A 16,404-nucleotide genomic window follows, 5' to 3' on the forward strand; every position below is an offset into this window, starting at 1 on the left:
CATTCTGACAGGACGACAGTCTGCAGGATTCCTCAAGGGAAGGAAATGAAGACAAATATATGCATAATAGAAAAAAAAAATTCTGTATGAAAATATCTTTCCTCATCAGGCTTAAACATTCAGAATAAATATTCCAAATTTTAAAAAACAAAACAGTTTGATGGCTAATTCCATTGGCCTAAACACTGACAAAGTAGAAAATATGCTGGGAAGCAGAAAACGTTAATTTGATTATGAATTTTTCTTCCATAGTAGTTTATTATTTGTTGGCTATATTTTCAAAGAATGTCAACAGTTGTTCATCAGAATCCAAAGCTCAGAGTACAGTGATATGAATTCAACATTGCACAGGATAGTGCCCCCAGACCAACAGGATTCACAAAATCACATCATATGATGATTCCACTTCACTTACTGTTGACAGATATGACTTTTGCATATTGAAAAGCCTCCATTTGAGACAGATAAGGTATCGTATGACAGGTTATCACATGGGGATGGCAGTCACCAAATGTTGAAAATATAGCAGTTGAAATATAACATAATAAAACAGTGTTGCAGGCTAAGAAAAAAATAACCAAACCGATCACTGTAATGGTAAAAACTATCTTTCATGTGCTAAAGAGTAAAGAAAAAGTGTTTTCCTTGTGAATTACTTGCTGATGAAACCTTGTAGCTAATCCAAGATATATACAAATAGTTTCCAATTTAGTTGTCACCATGCAACTTTAAACTCCAGCAGTTCAATGTGCTTGAGATCTTCACAACATCTAAGAACTCTTCAACTTTTAAAGGCTCTCTGGAAGTTGGTAATCTAATAGCTTGCATACATATTACCTTTCGTTTTAATAACAACAGCAATGTGTAAAGTACCTAAAAACCCCAGGCGAAAATTCACAGCAAGATAGCAAGCTATTTAATACATACATCATTACAGAGGAAAGGGTGGAAAATAATGAAGAGGCTCAGACTATTGCAAGTTGACTTGAGCAACTATCTATTAAAAGTTTAAATATGTGATAATAATAGTAAGACAGGAGGGAAATATTTGTGCATGGATGGAGTAATGGAGTTGTAATTTTGAATCACTACATCCAGTCATAGACACAAATAAAAAGGCATGGCAAGTTGTTGTTTTTTACTATATGAAACAGAAAAGAATAGAAATACAAGGTAAAAACACAGAAAAGACAACTCACTGCAGTAGCAGTTTTACAATACTTGCCCAGACTAGTATGATGAGGAGATTATGTTTCTGTCTTGGCACTGTGTTCCCCCCTCCCCAAACAAGTTGGGAAAAATCCCAGCTGTGAGTCAGTAAGGGCGGAAATGGGATGGTAATAAGAATGCCTCAAAAGTGCGCTCCCTCCCACAACAATTTTTGAACAATCGGGAAAAGGGGTGATGATAAGGACAAAGGAGATAATAGCAAGATGCATCTGCACTGAGCATATCACATATTTTTTTTGGGAAGAATCCCTCCTTTATGGCATGCAGCCGGACAAGAAAGGGTTACCATATCCTCCACCCCATATTCCACTGACGCCCCTCTCAAGTGGCTGCCTGCTGTACGTGCCAGCAGGCAATGAAATAAACCCAGCAGCAAGAGGAGGATTCTGACATTTCTTCCAAATTTCAAGAAGCTCTTTAAGAGAAGCTGCATGGTGACTGTACCATGTGGCTGGCAGGCAGCAAGATGAGTGACAGGTGATCCCTGTATTTCCTCCCCCACCCCAAAACACACATTTTTAAAAGCCTATGAATAGATGACTGTTCCACATCCCTGGCAGGCAGCAAAATAAGAGAAATAAAGCTGCAGACAGGTGCATCTTCACATAATTATATTTCCATGCTACAAAAGGCTTAACTTGTTGCATTTCTACCTATTAAAGTTTACGGCGGGGAAAAGATTGCCATTTTTGTTAATTAAAAGAATTGAATAGATTTTTCCATATTTGAATCATTTTATGTTCCCCTCTCTCTTCTTTTTCTGCTATTTTGGAGGTAGCAACCTTTTATGTTAGGCCACACCATTTTGTGGTGCCTTTCCTCAAAATTCCAAATGTGCTCCCCAAATTGTTGATGACCACTGTTTTATCAGATGGGGCTACATGCAGTATAAATGAATATGAGGGGGATATTTCATTCTGGATCTTCTCATGTTAAAAACACAAATGTCAAGATCCTAGCTCAGCATATATCTGTTGTAGTGTTTATTATTCTATACTGTATTTTAAGGTTTGTATGTGTGTGTTTTCTGTGCCACAAGCAGAACTCAGCTTTGGGTTATAACAGAAATGCAGAAAATAAATAAAAATGAAAGTGCTGTATTATCAATTCCTTTTCAGCGAACTCAACTCCAGAAAGCAATAGGCAAGACGAGATGACAAGCTTCTTCTCTCATGTGCTAATATCAACTTTGCACCTAAGTACAACTCCAGCTCTGGGACAGGGATTGAGCACAAGATTGACACTGCAGACCTTTCTAAAGTTGAGCTGACTGGCATCTGTAGCTTCTGCCCCCAAGGAGGATTAGTGGTATATGTGGGATAAAAAGAGGAACATTTATTCTGAATAAGGATAACCTAGTATCCCTGCTGAGGTACAATTCAAGGCTTATTTCAATTTGCCTGGGGACTTCTGTAAATCTATCATTCAAACACTTCCAGGACCCAGTGGTAATAAAAATAGAATTTTATATCCATCTGCAAGAACTCGCTGAGATGGTGCCAAACTATCATATATACTATTGATCGCAGGGACATTTGAATGAGAAAGAGCAGAGAAAGAAGAACATATAATGAATGGGGATCGCACACAAACAAAGGTTTGTTGTGCATGCTGTGGTCTGAAAACAAATTGTGCTTGTATTCATTTTATATCAATATTACTCTGGAAGAAAATACACTTGAGCTGCATGCTGCACAGCAGTTTTCACAGGAGTCAGAATGATTCTAAAGAACAGGCGAAAAAGGTCAGTGTTCTCAAATAACAAGAAAACCTATGTAACAACATACATGTGCAACTAACCCTCCCCTTTTTTTGGTTAAAAGTCTGTCTCAAGTGTATACAACTGAGTTTTGCCCCCAAGGAACAATAAGTATGCCACAGAAACCCAGAAGAAGCAATAAATGGACTGAAGCATTTATAGCGCATTTAACAACTCAGTGACAACAACTAGGAAACAACAGGGGTGTTCAAGCTGCAGCCTACAATGCCCAAAACTTTCTATTGAAAACTGCAGCATTCATCTCTTTTGAAATCATAAAATTCTAGCCCTCGTGTCTGCGGGTGATAGCCAGCATAAAATCTCTGAAACGGGGCATTTTAAAGAGGTAGGGAAGAACCGTAGCTCAAGGGAAGGATGATTGCTTAGCATTGGAGCACCAGCTATGCAAGCACAAGGTCCCAGGTACCATTCACAGCATCTCCAGAAAGGACTGGGAGAGACCCCCATCTGAAACCCTGAAAAGCCACTTCATGTCAGTGTAGACAAATACTGAGGGAGATGGCCTAATGGTCGGACTCAGAGTAAGGCAATCTCACATGTTGTTGTTAAATTTGTACACTGCCCTCCACCCGAAGATCACAGGGCGGCTCACAACATGAAAATACACAGCAAGAACAAAAAAATACATACTGAAAGAAGAACGGAACAGAACCAACAACTCTCCTCTCACAAAAACACTTGAAAGGCCACAGAATGCTCAATCAGCCAAAGGCCTGGTTGTAGAGAAACATTTCCTATGGTGGATCCACTGGCCCCAAAGCTTGTGCAGCAAGTCACAAGTTGCAGCAGGAGTTCTGGGCTGTTTTGCTCTACCAGCTTTTGGCAGGCATAGCAAAAACAACCTACCTTCCCTGACCAGAGTGAGCTGCATGGTTCCCGATGGGGCATTAAGCCCTTCTGTGGCATGACCAGGATTAAGACCGCACCCTAAAACCCCTACTCACCATCAGTCCCCATCTCTAAACTTTTCAAAAATAAATAAATAAATTGCTTTGATGGTTAAAAACAACAACTATCAAGCAGTGTATACATTTCATGAAATAAGTAATTAATAAATAAGCCATCTTGCCCATCCTTCCCTTAATTACCAGCAAACTAGGATGTCAGCAATGGTGGCATCAAACAGAGAGCAGGAAGGAGAAGCTTCTTCCTTTCTCCTCTTACACCAAATAGGTTCTGGTCACTTTGGTTTTGAGATTGATACTGATAACACTGTTGCAGACACATCCTACCAGTTATATTTGCATTTCCAGCTTCCATAAAGCAAGGAATTCTGATGAATTCATCTACAGGCTGCTTTGATGAAGGATCTGATCTAACAGGGAATAATCTGCTCAACTAGAAATGATATCTGGAAGGGAAAACTTGTGGCGGCATAATTTATTAGGCTTATTTTCTATTGTAATGCATGAGGTAATGCAGTTTAAAAGTGAGATAGTTATGATTTGTGACATTTCGCGTGGAAGAGGGAAGACAGTAATGACTCTGAAACTCTGAAGCCCATTCTGACTAGCAAGACAATTAGAGGTGAAGGGAATCAAAGAGTTCAGCTACTTGGTGCTTCAAGCCGAAAGATATCACAATGACATCCAGAGGAGAGACTGTTTTATGGCTTCCTCAGCACTCATAAATTAAAGATCACGGAAAGATAACTACGTGTCAGAGATCATGAACGTAAACATAATGAAAGCATTGAGCTTTCCCATGGCTGTGCGAATTTAGGACGGCAGGAGACGGAGGGAAGCATCTTTAAAACTGTTCTGATATTCTTATGCATGATGGTATTGCGGTAAATTCTGAAGTGTAAGAGCGCATCAGGGTAGTCCTCATTGCCACACCCTCAAAAGAAGTCCAGGAATGGCAGAAGCTGTGCTCACCATGTACATCCACTGACAGTAATAAAATAGGAAGTCACTTTCATTTTCTGACTTTCTTGGGGCCATAAACAATAGTAAAACGAGTAAGTATCATAATCACCTCATTCACTTGAAAGGAGAATCCATCCATTACCCTAGTGTTCTAGGGGATGCTGTCACAGGTTCTGCTCTGAAAAAAGTCTTAGACTGCACTCTTCCAGGTTTCCCTTCCAGTTCACTGCCTAGGTGTTTTGTATTGAATAAATGAGAACAGACTCCACTCATGCTTTATCTCTGTAATCTTTAATTGGAAAACTTTAATTGGAAGATCAGGCAGTAGCCATTCCATGATGGAACAAAGGAACAAGTGTTGGCCATCAACTCAAGCATCACTTGATAGGATGCACGTGCTTTTCTCCCACTTTCCAATTTTGCACTGATGGTGCAATAAAAACGTAGTGAAGGGACCACTTCAGATTTCTTTGCAGTCTCTCTTTGCAGCATCTGGTGGGCCTGTGTGTGTGTGTGTGTGGATTTGATATCTGCACTGTACAATGTGACACAACCACAGAACAGTAGGATTTGGGTATCAATGTCCATACAATTTTATATTACACAAAACTCTAATGGTTCCATCTAAGTACACCCCCTTTCACCAAATTCACCAGGCATGGGATCAGTCTGCGCATTTGTTCTTGAGGCAAATTACATCTACAAACTATTTTCATGAGTGCAGCACTTCCACCTGAGAAATGTACAAAATACTACTTCAGAAAAATGCTAATTCACACAACTTCCCTGATGGAAAACAAGATGGTAAAGTCACTGCAAATTCAAACATTTCAGAAACAAAAAGTACCAATTAGGTTGTTGTTGTTCCCAGTAAATATATTTAGGATTGAGTTTCTACTTGGCTTGTTTTATTTTATTTTTTTAATCTTAAAATCAAGGAAGAGAATGATTAGGGACTTGTAGGTTTGGAAGAACTTTCCACTTGCCACTGCTTTAAAAACAACCTCAAAATAATAATAATTTATTATTTGTACCCAGCCCATCTGGCTGGGTCTCCCCAGCCACTCTGGGGGGCTTCCAACAAAGATTAAAAATGCATTATAATGTCACACATTAAAAACTTCCCTAAACAGGGCTGCCTTCAGATGTCTTCTAAATGTCAGGCACATCTGATGTGAGGGCGTTCCACAGGGCTGGCGCCATTACCGAGAAGGCCCTCTGCCTGGTTCCCTGTAGCTCTTCTCTTCCACTTCAATCTGAATGGCCATACATCACTTTCCCACACTGCATCCTACACAAACGGTAAGCTAAGATACTCACCTTTAACTGGGTTTTTCATCTGACAAAATGCAGTCACAGATTGTTGGATATATTGCATGCAGTGCAATCTAGAATCCTGTTCAAAATGCCTCTCATTTTCTTTGTTAAAGACAATAAAATATTTACAGCATCATTGTAAAAAGAAAGAAAGAATAAAGTCTAGCAATGGAGGTGGAAGTCCAACACGATGTTGTATTCATCAAACATATACTCATCATAATAGGAGACATTATAGGATTTCAAGCAGACAGATACAGTGATTGGCACTCGTCAAGTGGTACTGTGCTGAAGGAAACCACCTTCAATTTCAATCACTTAAAGAAGGATTGTGAAATGATCCCGAAAAGCAAAAGCTCCAGCTGAGAAGCATGAAGTACAATGAAGTCATTCCTTGGCTTTGACCAATCTACAAATTAGGTATGTGTATATAATTTGCATGTGTTCCAAATTTTCTTTTAAAAGTCATGTTTAGAAGGCAAGGATTTAAAATGGAAACATGACAGAGATAAGGCCACTAAGCCTTTACCCAGTCTGCTGAGTCCTCACTCTAAATTTGTCTCCCAGGTATGTCTTCCTTCTGAGACACTGAAAGGAGAAAAGCTGCTAAGAGCAGGGGCATTGGGAGGAGGAAAAGGTGGAAGCAGGGCTACCTTCAAATGTAGGCACAGGTGGGCATCTGCCAAGATGCCATACCTGATAAGTGGCCCAAAACAGGAGCCCCCTGGGCTAGCTCTTCCTCCTCACTGTTTCTCAATTCACCTCTTTGTTCATCAGCTTTCTGGTAGCACTGGCAAGGAAGAGGAAAAGCAGCAGCTGGTGACAATGACAGTGAGATGCTAGATCTACTGAGCAGGGAGGGCCCATGGAGAGTCTCTTGCCTTCGAATGGTGGGAAACTGAATCTGTCAATGCGAAGTTACCTCAATCCCAATCTTAAATTCACTTCCCTCAATTTTCTCAACAGCTTGCATGTTTTTAATAAAAAAAATACAAAGTCTGCACAAAAATAAAAATGCATTTGTGTGTACTTCTCTTAACAGACGTGCTTTATGCATTTTCCTCAGGGATATGGAAAGCAATTTTCCTGAATATAAAACATTTGTGTAATTGATTTTTATTTGTTGCTAAGTCACTTTGAGACAGTTCTCTTTGTACAAAACAACAATCAAATACATTGTATTATTCTAATCTGTTTATTATTACTTTCACTAAGGTAGGCATGTTTGCACATCAGTAGCAGGGTGTTTCTAAATGCCAGGTGTCAGGAAACAGTGGTGGGAAAAGGCTCTTTGTCCCCTTGTCCTGCTAATGGGCTTCCCATAGGCATCTGGTTAGCCAGTGTTTGGAAAAGGATACCCCTTGATCCTGAACACTTGCAGTTGTATCTTTGCCTGCCACACTGGCATAATACTGTTCTGGTGCATTACTCACTTTTCACTTTTCATCTTAAGCATTCATTTGCTGGCTGCAAGTCTAATAGATACAATTTTAAGTATGATCATGCAACCAACCAAGGATGGATTTCTGCACACCAGTAATATTTCAGACAATATTATCTTTCGTTATTTTTTCTTTAAAAAAAGAGAGAGGGTGGACGTAACCTTCCTTTCTGCCTGAATTTGATTTCCATGCCACCAACAACTACAGCACCATAGTTTGTCTTCAGTTTTCAAGGCAAGGGATCAAAGATGAAAGATAGCCTTTCATTTTATCTGACTGGTCTCCTCCATTCCACGACCTCGGTTTTTTCTCTCTCCTTCTCTCTTTTATCAGAACTGCTGAGGCCTGTAAAGCTTTAAGTTAACTAGCCGATTTTGTTGTGTCAGCATAAAAGTGATAAAAACACACACGCGCACACACCATAGTTCATACAGTGTTCTCTCCCTTTGTAATGGCAGTTTTCATGGTCCATAGAGCACAAATGAAGAAAGGTAGAAAAGGTGTTCCTGCCAAGAATGGTGCTACATGGAATGAAAAATGCAGTGCTGGGCAGAATAAATTCCACTGTGCAGCCCGATTGTTCTGCAAAAAAAAAAGGGGGGGTTGTATGTTTGGCTTTAGGAAACCCAAGATAATTAGTGTAAGTATTCAAAATAAATACTTGATAACACTAATGAATTCACAGTTAATTCTAGATTACTCCACTATCAGTTTTCTTTGTGACAATCTTAAGTAATAAGATTTCTCCAAAGGGGAAAGTTGTGGCTCAGGATGCATCATAAAGCAAACTTCCCATGATGCTAGTTTAGAAAGGTATCTGCAAAAAGGAGTCACCATACAGCACAACACAACACTTGTCTACAACCTTGCCATGTATTCAGTCTTATTTGACCTGCCTGAGGTTTCCTCAAAACTGTCATGTGGACAAGCTATAAGTTCATTTGTGGGCTCCATTGCCTATCTAAAGGCATTTGCAGTCAGCAATCATGCAGGCATGCAAAGATGTTAACATATGTACCAATAATACCCTGTGAGAAGTGAACTGGACCAATCCTCCTAGGTGTCTTATTCAGAGGGAGGCAGAGGTAGTCAAACACATAAAACAGATAATTTCCTTCCTTAGCACATGTGTCTTCTCTCCCACCCAGCTTCTGTAGGAAAGCAGAGAGTAGGGCTAGGATGTGTCATAACTCTCCTCTCATAGATCCCAACAGCTGTAGTAATATGGAGTCAGTGTAGATGCGAAGTTAAAAGTATGGTCAGGATAATCAAATCCACACTTTCAAACCATCATATATCCCCACCTGCATTCAGACATGCCCTGACAGTGCCATCTTGTTTTAATTTAGCTGCTACAGCACTTTGTGTAAGTCAGAAGCAGCATATGTAATGGATAGTGATTGAATCCTCTACTTCAGAAATACATACATTATCACAAACTATAGATATGCTGTTCATATATATAAATAAATCCTTCCCTCCCCCTCCTTCTGCTTTCCAACTCAGCACTACCACCTGCCATGCTATGCTGCTTTTCCATCCATTGGGGGGTGGAGAGAGAGAGAGAGAGATGCATCCCTATATGCTGAAAGGGTCCTGATGAGTCATTTTGATCTGAAATTCAGCTGGAGGTGATAGGGTTTGTTTTCAATACCCCTCTCCTCTGTACATTCAACTGTTCAAATTCAGCTTCCAGAACTGCTTTTGGCTTACAAATAAAAAGTAGGATGTGTGGCTGGCTGTGTCACATCTAGTTTGGGTCTCGGTCTTAAGTAGTGATGTCACTGAGGTTCAGAATTCTTTAGTTCAGAATACAATCCTCCACAATTTCTTAATGCTGTCTTTTAATGCAAACTTACTTTTGCAGGCCCAGGATTACTCTTTGGCTCAGATTCTTTTCTGTGCCGAATAAAATTTTCCCGTCAACACCTACATATGCTATTGCTGCCTAAGAAACAGAGGGAAAGGAACAATGTTTGTGGGTGGGTGCATCTTTTAGCTTGCTTCCTGCAGTGTTCCAGGAAGCTGGGGGGAAAGGCAAAACAGAACCACTTCCTGCCTGCCTGCCTTCCTTGGAAGCAGCAGGAGAACAATGGCAAAGACTTGTTAGATATAGTGCCAATGGAAAGTCTCTGATCTGACTCTTGTGCGGAAATAAATCCTCTTCACCACAAGAAATAAGTTTTAAAGCTTTGCTTGCAGATCTTGGTTTTTAAAGCATTTAGTTAGCACACTCTATGAAAAATACTGCCTATATGCCTAAAACCTTTTTAAAAATAACAAATACAATGCAATTCAATTCAATACAGCATTTTATGCACATTAAACTTATAACTTCAACAACACAATGGGGAAGAAGTATCCCCTTTCCCTAATACTACTACAGCAATATCAAGTGAAGTTGTAAGGTAAAAGGGGTCTGAAAGCTTTGAGGAAGACAACAATTAACTAATTTAGAATTCTCATTGAAACCTTTTTTTCCTCCTGAGTGTTTTTAAGATTGCTCAGAAACACTAGTCCAAATTTAAGTTTTGGGGACAGTATTAGGATTTGAAGTGGATTCATATACCCAGCTACCTGGGAATAAGTCCCGCTGAGTTTAATATATATGGCGTAATAAACATTCCTTACATTATTACACCTCAGTGGCCTGCCTAAAGATGAATTAAGAATAATAGACATACAAGGGAATTATTGGAATATAGAAAGCTTGTTTTCATTGTAAATCATAGGGTAATATGCTGACCATTTAACAAATACAGGATTGCTATTGCCCAAGTAGTATTGCTATTACCCATCAAGCTGAGTGACATAAGGAAGATAAATCAAGAGAGTTGCTTCTGTGCACTGACAAAGGTCTTTTGTTTTACTCTCAAAGGCTACACAATACCACCTGCCTTTAAAGAATTCTTGGTTTCCAGATTGCTTTAGAAAGGAGAATGAAATCTTCACCTCTGCTCATTCTGCCTGCTGTCAAACACAAATTATAATTTAGGACTCAGCATGAGAACACTTAGCCCCCATTATTAGGTTTGAAAGCAGTTTCACCCCATATGGCAGAAAGACGAATCTTATAATGTTTTGTTTCACACCAAGAAGCTTGGACTACACATTGAAAATGCTAGCTTAAAAGAAAGCTTGCCTACACCTGACAGCTGAGAAATTGTCACAAAATCCCAGGCTTAAGGAATGGAATAATGTATACTGGCAAGGAAGCTCTGTATACAATATTCCATGGTAATATGTATCACACTCTACTGGAAATGCTCTGACATGCCTTGTTTTGAAGCACATTCATCATTGAGAGAGAGGATGAATGTTTTGACTTCATCAATGTTTAGAAGAAATGATGATGGGAGAGGGCAGCCGGTGACAACAAAAGGAACCTTATACACTGTGGATGGTGGCCACTGAGAGGCCAACTCAGGAGGAGAGGTGAGTGGAGAAATGCTTCTGTCTAATCCAACCTCCTCAAACCTGGCATAGGTGGTGTGCATGCGATTGCTCTTTAAGTTCCGATTTACAAATTTGTCCAGTTCATTTCGGAACTCATGAAGACTGAATTCATCAAATATCCCTACCTCTAAAGAAAACTTGCTCAAGAATGATCTCCACATGATCCTATCGAGTCTTAGCTAAACAATCATTTTTGTACATGTGAATTTCATTTCATTCAAATGCAAACCTTTGGGCCTTTCCCCTTCGAGCAAAGCATGCAATACCATTACTGAAGGGATGCGGGTGGCGCTGTGGGTTAAACCACAGAGCCTAGGGCTTGTCAATCAGAAGGTCGGCAGTTTGAATCCCCACAACGGGGTGAGCTCCTGTTGCTCGGTCCCTGCTCCTGCCAACCTAGCAGTTCAAAAGCACAAAGTACAAGTAGATAAATAGGTACCTTCCCGCTCCGGCGGGAAGGTAAACGGTGTTTCCGTGTGCTGCTCTGGTTCGCCAGAAGCGGCTTAGTCATGCTGGCCACATGACCCGGAAGCTGTATGCCGGCTCCCTCGGCCAGTAAAGCGAGATGAGCGCTGCAACCCCAGAGTCATCTGCGACTGGACCTAACAGTCAAGGGTCCCTTTACCTTTACCATTACTGAAGGAATGCTGCAGTCATTTTTGTGTGTGTATGTCATACTGGATCAGACAATGATCAGTGCACAAGCAATTTATCCTGCCTCAAACTTTGGAGAAAGGCAAGTGTTTAATGATTCTAGAACATACCTATCAGTAATCTTCTCACATGCTAAAATGATATCTTCAAACAGCATGTTGAAGCACCTGAAATATTTTTATTACACAATTAACTCCACATTAATTCCACTTTAAGCTTCCTACAGAAGTGCATATGCATGAAATATTCACAAACTGTGATTTCCCCTTAGCTATACAATTCATATTTAAAACACTTGTAGAACAGACCACGAGGGAGAGCCAAAAAAGAAAGAAATCAGTTCAAAAGTTTTAGATAACTCTAAAGATCAATGACTCTATTTTCAAATCAATCAAATCCTTGGTGGTGATTGCTGCACAAAATACCAGGTAAACATTTTATATTGTGAACCATCCTGTGATCGTCAGCTGAAGGGTGGTATACTACTACTACTACTACTACTACTAATAATAATAATAATATTTGTGAAGACAATGAAAAAGGGGTTGAAACAATTTGGACTAAGTGCCAGCATTCTGTGAGTCAACTACATCTTCTTTGGATTGGGTGCCTGAATCCAGATCCCACCTTCCATTATATTAGACCTAAGCACTTTTCTGTAACGGAACTGATTTACCTAATGAAACTTGGGTTTAGGAGGAATCAGTGAAATGCAATGTAAGTGCATTATTGTAAATCACTTCAAGATGCCTAATGTAAAGTGATAAATAAATGAAATTATATTATTATCATTATCAACAACGAATAGCCCACAAGTGTCCTGGTACACCCTGTATTTTCATGTGAGAGGATGGTGGCCATTTTGAATGCTGCAATTTCACACCAAGATCTCATGCCCCCCCCCCAAGCACTTGGGGGCATATTTTTGGGTTCCCTGAAAAGCGTGCTTTTGGGCCCTGTGATTTCACACAGGAGAATGGCCACAAAGACGTGCATTCTGATTTTGGGAGTCAACATGTTAGAGAGTGTATTTTGGGACTCAACATGTTAAAGAGGCAATTACACTAAAAGGATGCAAAGAGACAACTGTTAAATTTAAAATGTAACCCATTGTTATTGATGAGTTAAAATGTTATGTGTTACATGTTATAAGAGTCAAAATCTCAAAAATAAGTAATAAAATTAAAGCAATTGTACTAAGTGGCTCAGGCTGAAGCAGTTTTCTGGCCTCAGCCACAGAGCTCCTATGCCAGTGATGGCCAAAGTTGGCCCTCCAGCTGTTTTTGGATTACAACTCCCATCATCCCTAGCTAAGAGAACCAGTGGTCAGGAATGAAGGGAATTGTAGTCCCAAAACAGCTGTAGGGCCAAGTTTGGTTATCACTGCCCTATGCAGACTGGCATAAGAACTAGTATTTCCTGCCTATTTCGAATGTCCTGCTAAATCACACAAGGAGGCCTCAAGGTCCATCAGGTCCCTGCCTTTTTCTGAGAACTCTTGGAGTGTTCCAAATCCCCACCCCCATACCATATACCATACTTTTCCATTTATAAGACACCCCCATGTATAAGATGCCCCCTATTTGGGGGGACTCAAATTTAAGAGTTGTTGAGGTTTATTAGGGGAGGATTGCCCAGAGTTGTTGAGATTGCCTAAAATCACTCACCCGCACGTGCCCCCAAACCCACCTCTCCTCTGCTCCCTCGCCTGCAAAAGCTGCCAATTACCCGCCCAACTGCCGCAGCATCAGCCAATCAACAACAGCCATTGACGCAGTAACCAATAACACGCTCAACAGCTGCTGACAACCGTGGCAGCAACCAATCAAACATCCACCCTATGCACTATCCATATATAAGAATATTTTTAAAGAGCGAAACCTAGTTTTATACAGTGGTACCTCGGGTTACAGACACTTCAGGTTACAGACTCCACTAACCCAGAAATAGTACCTCGGGTTAAGAACTTTGCTTCAGGATGAGAACAGAAATTGCGTGGCAGCGGCAGCGGGAGCCCCCATTAGCTAAAGTGGTACCTCAGGTTAAGAACAGTTTCAGGTTAAGAATGAATTAAGTTATTAACCCCAGGTACCACTGTACACAGAAATGTACGGTATCTATTTTGCCTGATACCTAAACACAGCCCACTGTGCTTTAGCATTATCAACACTACCCGTTTAACAAAGTGTTAAAGCTGAGCCTGGCTGACCAAAAGAAAACAAAGAGACTAGGAGTCAGACTGACATGTCCTTACCTCACCCACTACAGTAATTTATTACTACTCAGCCATACCCTGTGGCAAGTGCATATGTTTCAGAACAGTGCCTCGTGACACTCCAGTAATAAGCATAAATTGTTGAGTCAAGAGAGCATCCAAACCTTGACTAAGAGGATTGCCAAGAACAGAAGGTCACATCCTCCTCGAAGGGTCTACAACATCATTCAAATAATCACAGCAATTTTATACAAATGGTTTAACAATTGGTATTGGAAAAGACAGAAGGATAAAATGGATAGAGACCAGAATGAACTGGAAAGAAAAATACTGAACAGAAAGGAATACAGCAATTATTTTTTGCTAAATATATTTAGATCCTCTGTTACATTTTTGGTTTGACAAGAGATACAACAGGATCACATAAATCCTGGTGAAGGGGACATGTATGCTGGTGGATGGTTCCCCTAGGGGTTGCAGCTCCCTGTCTAAGCTTCCCAGGATCCAAGCATTACACTGGGCAACAATTTTTTACTTTGTGAATGTTGTCTAGATTTCTACAACTGATTTAGGGTATTTTTGCACTGCTGAATCAGGAAATGGCATCCGTTTCTCTCCATCAGGTCAGGTTTTTGTGCTACGTTGATTTGAAAAAAATCAGATCTTGTGACAAATTCGATTACATTTTTGTGGCATTATCAGCTGATTTTTGTCAACACATATCATCCTAAATATGTTTTTAAGACAAAAAAATGTTTTTCCAGCAACATATATTGATTACCTGATAGAAACATTGATTGCTGTAAACTGAATGGTGGGCATTGATAAAGGTAAGTACACGTAAATTGCATGTTGCTTCACCATTTTTCAAACTTCAGGGCTTGAACTTCCATTTCTTGGAACTCCTGGAATGCTCAGCGGCAGGGAGGTCTCTCTTCAGAGTCCAACAGTAGTCAGCCATCATGACTGCGTCCCAGCAACCCTGATACCTGGTCTCCAATTCTTTCATGTCCTGACGGAATCTCTCCCTCTGCTCGTCACTCATTGTACCCAGGTTCTCAGGAAACCAGTCCCTATGTGAAAATAGGTAGTGCATCTTGACGCTCATGTTGCAGCCCAGGTTTCTGAAAGCAGTCAGCATGTTGTTGACAAGTTCTGCATAATTTCTGGCCTTATTGTTGCCAAGAAAGTTCTTCACTACTAGAACAAATGCCTTCCACGCTTCCAGTTCCACTTTGTTCATTGAGTTTCCGAACTCTGGATATCTGATGAGCTGACGGATCTGAGGACCGTCAAAGATGTCTCTGTCCACCAGAGGGTCGTTGATGACGTTCCTTTAACTTAGTTTTGATCCCCCAACTTCCTGCTTTGCCGCACCAATTTATGGAAGGTTTTGAGGTTTTATGACTTCAAACTGATCCCTTTTCGACATAATCACCCAGAACTATCAGACCTGAATACTTCTTGTCATTAAAATAATCATTTCCAATCAAAACAATTATTTGACATGGCATTTTACCCCCACCAACTTCTTTTAAAATGCTCCACACAAGCGTACATATGAACAAAAGCATAAAAAACCGACATGTGGCCATAGCTCAAAAACTAGACCTGATTGAGCAAAACTAATGTGATTTTTGGATTCAGCGCATCAGATTCGTCCTAAATCAACTGAAAAAATGCAGACAACAAATTTGTTGTTGACCAGTGTTATGATAACAGATAACTATACCTACTTCCTAGGAATAGAGTGTATAATACAGAGAACCATCCTGTCCAAAAGCTTCATGTTAAACAGAAATGTGTGTGTGCACCTCATTGCTAACCCAAAGGTTTATTTGTTCATTGTGACACAACACTGACTGTTTATAACATGTTAGAAGCTTGAATATTCCACCATCAAACAGAATTCAGCAATACTTTCAAAAGGCAAGCAAGTCCCTCTGACTTCGTGGAAGCTGTCACTGAAAGAAGGGATGAAATTTGTCACTGAAATAAGGGATGAAATCTAACTTTTGCATTTTTGGGCACATTTTTCTTTTGCAGGAAAGAAGAGTTATAGGAGATTGCCAAAGCTCTGATGTTGGTCAATATTTTAGATTTCCTAGAAATCCCCATGTTGAAGGGTTTTTTTGTTTGTTTGTTTGGGTGGTGGGTGTTGTGGCTGATGTCATTTTTTTGTGTGGCAGATGGTATGCCCCACACACCACAAAAAATGCTTATCAAAATGGGATATTTTGGGAACTTAACATGACAAAAACCAGCCGCAAAGAGCTTGGAAGAGCTACAGTAAGATTTGCCTGTCCTGCCACCAATATTTTCTCAGGTGTCAAAGGCCAAGAGAAAGAATATTGCACAACTTATGGGCTGCCACAGAGAATTACCAAAAGCTCCTGAAAAATCAACATATTACACTCATTTCAACATGAATGGAGCTTTAAA

General features: G+C 40.1%; 1 protein-coding gene across 3 annotated transcripts in view; it reads right to left on the reverse strand.

The window, feature by feature from the left end:
* Positions 1 to 16,404, reverse strand: part of GRIK2 (glutamate ionotropic receptor kainate type subunit 2) — a 432,204-nt gene that overhangs the window by 37,647 nt on the left and 378,153 nt on the right. The window lies entirely within an intron of this gene.

This window comes from Podarcis tiliguerta (genome assembly GCF_965153285.1).
Source record: "Podarcis tiliguerta genome assembly, chromosome: 3".
NCBI lineage: Eukaryota > Metazoa > Chordata > Lepidosauria > Squamata > Lacertidae > Podarcis > Podarcis tiliguerta.